This window comes from Rhagoletis zephyria, unplaced genomic scaffold, assembly GCF_001687245.7.
Source record: "Rhagoletis zephyria isolate East Lansing unplaced genomic scaffold, Rhagoletis_zephyria_1.1 Rzeph_scaffold_21635, whole genome shotgun sequence".
Classification (NCBI taxonomy): domain Eukaryota; kingdom Metazoa; phylum Arthropoda; class Insecta; order Diptera; family Tephritidae; genus Rhagoletis; species Rhagoletis zephyria.
Window position 1 is genome coordinate 1 of NW_016178693.1, and position 7,592 is coordinate 7,592.

General features: G+C 35.1%; 1 pseudogene; it reads right to left on the bottom strand.

Moving 5' to 3' along the window:
- Positions 1 to 4,788: 4,788 nt before the first annotated feature.
- LOC108381163 (phospholipase A2-like) lies at positions 4,789 to 6,546 on the bottom strand (annotated as a pseudogene).
- Between the last annotated feature and the right edge of the window lie 1,046 nt (positions 6,547 to 7,592).

Here is a 7,592-nt window from a genome sequence, read left to right on the forward strand (position 1 = left end):
CCCGACAGTGTCCATATGGCCAAACCAACAGAGCCGCTGTATTTTAATTCGTTCCACTATGCCTACGGTGACCATATTAACCATCGCAAAATAAAAGACATTTTTTTCAAAATGATTTGGGAATACGTACATAAATACAACTTGTACGATAAAAGTACCTTACCCGTATCGTAATTTAAATCAAATATTTACCAGGTAATTAAATTATTTAATTGTATAACCTGTGCTTTATAGATTGTACAAAGATTACCGATTAAATAGAAGCCCTTAAGTGGGGTGCGAAACAAACTGGCGAAAGTTTTCATTATATTTTATAGGACATTTTTATTTTTCATATTCTGCGTTTAAAAATTTACCTCTGAAAAATGCGTAGCCAATTTAAAGAACAGTTTAAGAAATAAAGGACAAAAGGCGTCCTTTATTTTAAAAAAAATAATAAAGGACAGGGGGTTAAAATAAGGGACTGTCCTTTAAAACAAAGGAGGAATGGTCCCCGTAACTATGCCCATGTCATTGTAAAGCTCATTTATCTCATCGTTCCATTGGCTCGCCGTCGCTAATGCCGCAAAATCTTACTCCCAGACCCGCTTCATCGGATGTGGTCGTTTTCCATGCTTCTGCACCAAGTCTATAACTACGAAGCGTAAATAAATAGAGACATCCCCTCACAGCGGGCGATATAAATAGTAAGAAAAAGGTCTACACGGCGGAGAATTGACAACTGGACTTTTTCTTGAGTGGCTTTTCTCACTTGGGTATTCTATTCCCGTTAATGTGGGCGCTTGGGATCATATTATGGTGAAGATCTTGCTATTAGCTTACCTAGTATATGTCTTAACTCGATGAGTGTATTATTCAAGAGGACACTGACAGATAGAAAAAAGCAGAAACTACTTGTTGTGATTTAAGTAGTGGTGCCTCACTGAGAACGTTGAGGCCTCGCTATGCAGCTGGTTCGGAAGATATCAGAAGTCATCTCGTTGCTGTCCGGATTGCGGTGTTCTGACGAGTCTGTAGCTTCGTCGACTGCGAAAGGAGCAGTATAACTTAAGTTCCAGCGTCTTTATTATTTGCACCCGTAAAATTGCCATTTGTATCTCGTCATAGTCATGAGGTGGTATATCGACTCCCTGATCCTTGATCACGTGCTCTTATTAGGCTTCTCTACGGGGTTCAGTGGTATTTAGCGAATTGGAGAATTATTTCTTCCATAATCTAGCACACTCTAGACATCGGTATTTAGAACATTGTGTTCGTTCTTACAGGAATTTGCATTGGTATTGAAATCTTCCGCAAGTCGCTGACCTTTCACATGGTTTTAAGGGGGCTGTTCCAGTCGGGGTCTTTAGCTCTTTTGCACCGAAGTATTTTTTCTTCTCTCTTTTTCCTTACGAAAAATATGACTCGCTTTCCTCTTCAGTTCCCTATGTTTTTCACACATAGCTCGCACTGCGCCCGCTCCCAGCGTTGACTTCTAGCCGTCGTCTATTTTTCTTCAGCGGCACGGAGCTCCTCTTCGTGCCAATTATTCCTTCGCGCTCGCGGAAATGTGACTACTCCATGGGGGTCGAAAGTTGGATGCTCCTATTTTCGTGCACATAATCTAATGCGTATCTGAGAACATGCATATATTTATTCGATTTCTAATTAGTATGTATATGCAAAACGCATATTGCGACCACAAATGTCATTAGGAAAATTGATTAAAATTTTAGTAATGGGAGACGCTCTATTTAAAAAACCAATGTATAATGCATACGCTGGCATACGTAGAATGTAACGTGCTGTAGAACTCTTTCAAGGTGCCGCCAGCAAAGTTTTGCAGATAAAATAAAAATTTAATTTTTTGCATTAATCAAAAACGTGCACAACGGGGCGTAAAGCTTGACTGCCACTGATTTATGTGACATAATCGCATGCAAAGTAGCGATAAATTAAATAAATGGAAGTATGTATATACATATATGTACATATGTACACACTATACGTACATTCCTATAAAGTCAAAGGATAACTATTGAAGAAGAAAATGTAGGAAAATATTACTTCTTTGTAAGCACGTCGAACGTAAAACGCCCAAAGAGTCGAAAGTCAAAACAAACGGCCAACAAAATTCGATTTCATTATCGAAAACTTCTTTGATTTGCCAAAGGGCAAACAAGCAAAAAACAGCTCAAAAAAATAACGCCAAAATAAAGTTTGCGGTGGTAACAATTGTTTAGGCCAGAAGCGGCAGTGGAGGGGCTAGAAAATGGGCCGCAGCTCGTACCAAGCAAAGTAAAAAGGAGTGAAGTGCCATAAAGTCATTTTCCAGCTGTCATGCGGTTATTGTTGTGCCGCAAGAATTCTTATACTTCGTATCTGTAAGATATGCACGGTATAAAAGAACTTTTTTTATTTTATTTTTTCTATTTTTAGATTCTTGACTACATGCTAGCAGAGAGGGCAGAGGAAGCAAACTAACGCCAAACTTGCCAGCTAAATTTGCGCCTCGTATCCTACTTTTCACCTTACCCGTACAAGGGTACATTATAACCCTGTGGGAAAATCTTTAGTTATGAACTGGTGCGCTTCTAGTACGTTTCGCTCCAGTACTGGTTGGCGATATGTAAATCTCTTTTGCATACAAACAACAATGGTTGTAAGAAATGTACGTTTACATACCTGTGGCTGTAGCTGAGTTTGCCAAAGTGCTTTCCGTTATTGGTTAGATTCCAAAAGACCCCAAGATGTTAAAATGTTAACACAAATTTTTTATTTTTTTTTGTATTACCAAGCTATGAAAAAGCATCTGCGAAGTGCAGAATGGAAGCGTAATTCAAAGAAAAATCCGCCAAGCACGTATCTATGTAAAGTAAAATAGCCACCGGCTGCATCCCTTTTTCGATAGTTTCGAACCAGTTCTAAATTCCTCACCTTAGAAATAAAATAGTTTTTAATATTATTGCGTATTTTTATAGATTTTTTAAAGGTCATTTAGAGGTCACGACCTGTCGATTTCGGTCAGAAAATTAGATTTTGTAGATTTATGAGTTTTTGAATGACTATTTTTCATTCGATTTCAAAGATCGAAAATGATCTGAGAAGAGCATATATAGGCCTTTAAAATTGTATATAATAATCTATTGTCGCACTTGGCTTGTTGGGACTTTTTATCGGGTAAAATGAAAAAAAAATCATATTTCTCTTAATTTTCTAAATTTTTACCATCGATAATTTCCACAATTTCAAAATATGTAGCACTATCTAGAATTAAATCTATTTTTAAATAAACTGATAACTCATTCATTGCAATCGCATACAAATTGTCGCAGTTAGGCGACTTTTCTTTAATACGGCCTCGAATTCATATTATTTATGTACCGGACTTTCAGATTTTTTTATGTGTTTGTTATGACAAAGGCGAATTCATATTACAACAAACACATCATTTTGACAATCTGTACGCCTGCAGCGAAAATCTTATTCGCCGGTAACACTACCTTGTATAGATTCGCCTTGGCTATATCTATTAAGTTTTTTTTTGTTTTTGGATCAATGATGGTTGTTTGGAAGAGATTCTCTTATTTTTGAATGCGTCATCAAATGTTATCACAAATAAATTTGAGAAAATAACTTATTCACTCCGGTATAATTAAATTATGTTTTAAAAAGGGGCTTCTTATCCAAAAGTATTCAATTGTATAAAATGCCAAATCGGGGCAAATGTATCAAGCAGAAAATAAATTGCCCACCATGAACCACCAGTGGCAACTTCGGCAGTGATCTGCTGTTTCGCTTTTTCGCACTTCTGTGGATATTTTGTCTCTTTGAGAGCGAATGCTGCTGATTCTCTGAATTTATTCTGCTGCTTAATTTTGTCCGCTCATTACGAGTACACACCTATTTTTGCCGGTACATGCAATAGTGGACAGGATATAAATTAAAATAAGCAAGTGTCATTAGGTGCATTCAATAACTTTTCCAGTAAGTACTTGCAGCGAGAACGTACAAGAAATATAGAGAGTAAAATTGAGAGGAAGAAAATATTATCACAAAAAGTTATTGAAAGCAAAACTAGTAAAAACTTGCAACATACGCCTTTTTGACACTTTCAGAAGGTTAAGTTTTGCCGCGCAATTTTCTTTTTGATTGGGACTATTTCCCATCGTCATAAAGATAATAAAATATACATTAGATTTAAATTGTTCATCCATATTTTCATTTCACTAATTACTTATATTTCATCAAATCATCCTCTTAAACACTTTGTTTACTTTTGAATTTGAGACATAATCTTACTTTTTGACACCTGCGAGTTCCTGCTGGTACAACTTTTACAAGAAAGAATTTGCAGCTCTCTCATGTTTTTACGCTCTCGTTTTGGCTTTCTCTTGCAAGTTTTTTGGGTTATTAAACGCTTTTCCAGTAAAAACTTGCTAGCTCCAGTAAAAACAAGTAACAATGTTTTGATATTGAACAAACCTATTAAAAACTAAATCACGAACATTTTTTGTGAAAATTTAAAGTTTTATTAATGCGAAGAGAACGAATTGAAAATAATAAAGTGAATAAAAAGTTCTTAAACTAAGGCAGCTTAGCTTTCTTGATGCGAACACTGGAAAATATGCATTCAAACTTTATGCTAGTTTCGTAGTTATTCGGATTCAGTAGATGTCACGAAAATTCTGACTATAATGGATCCAGTGATATCCCTGAATATTAATTTCCCTCAAGGCCTAGCGCCTTTAATGATAAAGAGGGCAAGAATAATAAAATACAAGATTGCGACCATCAGAGTGGATTTTAGAGAATAATTTTTGTGTGACGTCACACTGGTGCATTTACGAGAGAGAAATGCCAAAACGCGAACAAGAATAGAAGAAGAGGAAACAATTTTGCAAGAACAACGTAAACAAGTTTCACAAGTGTGACGTCATACAAACAGTGATGCTGTCAATTCACTGAGGGCGGATTAACGATATCGAGATGGATGCCACCTTAGTTCTGTGAATCCTGATAACATGGACTATCGTAGAACTGCCATATTTCCTGCTGGCTGTTATCTTCTTCATATTCGATGCACCGTGGACATATCTTTTGCTCCTGCCTGCATTTTGCAATCGGATAACGGTAAGCGTAACACTTCTTTTGTGCGCCAAAGTACATCTGAAATCAGTTCGTTGGCGGCTTGCAAACATTTTAAAAAATCTTCCTCACAATCGCACGGAAAACTGAAAAATTTGATGTTTGTGAAATGTTCTTTAATACCCATGTACATTAGACTGCGTCACACCCCATACAAAAAAAAACATAAAAAATCGGTACTGTTTTTCATTGGAGTTATAAAATCTATTATATTTTAAGACGTCCGCCAAAAAATATTTCGAAAAAATATAAAGATTTAAGCGAGCTGGGCCGATTTGAATATACCTCCAAAAATGGAGTTTTTTGTGAATAAAAATAGTTTCTTAAAGATGTCTTTTGAAAAAATCCCCTCAAATAACAAAACGGTTTAAGCTTAAAAAATTTGCATAAAAAATATTAAAAAAAAAAAATTAAAATTTTAACGGAATTGTAATAATGAGATTTTTCATGCGGTTTTTTTTAACTTTTTTCAAAGATTGCTATAAGGAAAACTTGAATAACTGATCCTAAGCTCTTCCGATTTAGACTTTTATTTATTTGCTAATAAGCTCACTTAAAGGATGAAAGAGAAAGGTAGGATGAACGAACATCATTCAAAGTTGAATTAAGATTACGAACACATCTTTCATCTTTGAAAAAAAAAAAAATTGGGACACGAATGACTTTTTTTGCACATAAAAAAATAGTGAGAAAATACCTTTCTACCGAGATCCCATAAGTCTAAATCAGAATAGTTTTAGCCCAGTTATTTAAGTTTTTCGTAAATCAATCTTTGAAAACAAGTAGAACAAAACAGCATTAAAAATCTCATTCTTACGATTCCGTTGAAAATATTTTTATGCAGATTTTTTAAGCCTAATCTGTTTTGTCTTCTGAGAGGACTTGTTTCAAACAGTACTTTAAGAAACTATTTTTATTCATAAAAAAATTCCATTTTTGGAGGTATTTTCAAATAGGTCCAGCTCGCTTAAATCTTAATATTTTTCCGAAATATTTTGCTGAATGTCTTAAAATATAATAAGTTTCATAGTCCCGGCAGAAAACCGCAACTTTTTTTGGTCATGCAATCTAATGTACATATGTATTTATGTATGTATGTACATATGCTAATGCGATCCATTGAGGCTAACTTACATTGGAAACATGCCATCGTTTTGCAATCCGTGTAAAGTTTGCCCTCGTTCGATTCTCTCTGGACAGTGGTCGTGAGCGCGACAACATGTATCCGTCTTAGGCTGTATACCCACGTTATCGTACGTTTTAGTGTTATTACCAGGACCACACCAGTATGTCCCTGGTATTGTTACGCCTAATGCGTAGGCACTCGTAGCCAAAATAAGGATAACGAAAATTGAAAACCCAAATCTAAGGCAATACATGCTGCTTAATGAGTTGTTAATAGACTGAATGTTAAATGCAAAAATTCGAACCTTATAAGGCATGTCGACCTTGCTACGAAATTTCAGCTTTGCAAATATTTATTTACTTTGGCATATAGAGTGGATTTTCACATATGTACACATGTATGTATGTAACATTCTCTCAACAATGCAATTAAATGCAAATTCATATACACTAGGCGACAAATGAAAGTGTACACCTTATTCTAATATATCTAATATAAAAAGCTATTTTTTTTTAATTTTTGTTAACTTTATATAAATTGTGAAACTTTGATGTATATTATGGTTTATATTATTATGGAATGAACTACATTTTCATAACTAATTAATGCCAAAAATTTTCGCATGCAAAAAATTGCGAATATTATATTAGAACAAGGTGTACACTTTCATTTGTCGCCTAGTGTACATACCTATGTACATGCATGCCATATGGATCTGGGTAAAAGGTATGCAATTATTTAGTCAGCTGAAAGATGTCAAATTTACGATTGCGCTAATCGGAATGACTCGGACTGTACTATTCCCTTAACGCCCCTAATCCAGCGTACTACTTCAATTTTTTTTTTTTTTTTTTTTTTTTTTTTTTTTTTTTTTNGCCAAATGCATACGTATTGCTGGCAACACTCATTAAGAAACGCTTTCTAGCAGAATCCAGTAAAAAATTTGGATAATTATTCTTTGAGAAAAACATAGCTAATGTAAGAAAATATTACCTCTTTGCAAGCACGTCGAATGTAAAACGCCCAAAGAGTCCAAATCCAACACACACGGCCAACACGATTCGATTTCATTATCGAAAACTTTTTTTGATTTGCCAAAGGGCAAACAAGCAAATAACAGCGCAAAAAATAACGCCAGTAACAAAACAAAGTTTGCGGTAACAATTATTTAGGCCAGAAGCAAGAAAAAGAAGTGAAGTGCCATAAAGTCATTTTCCAGCTGTCATGCGGCTATTGTTGTGACGCAAGAATTCTTATACATACTTCGTATCCGGAAGATATGCACGATTCAAAACAACAATTTTTTTCTATCTTTTGACTTTTGACGGCCTGGCAGCAG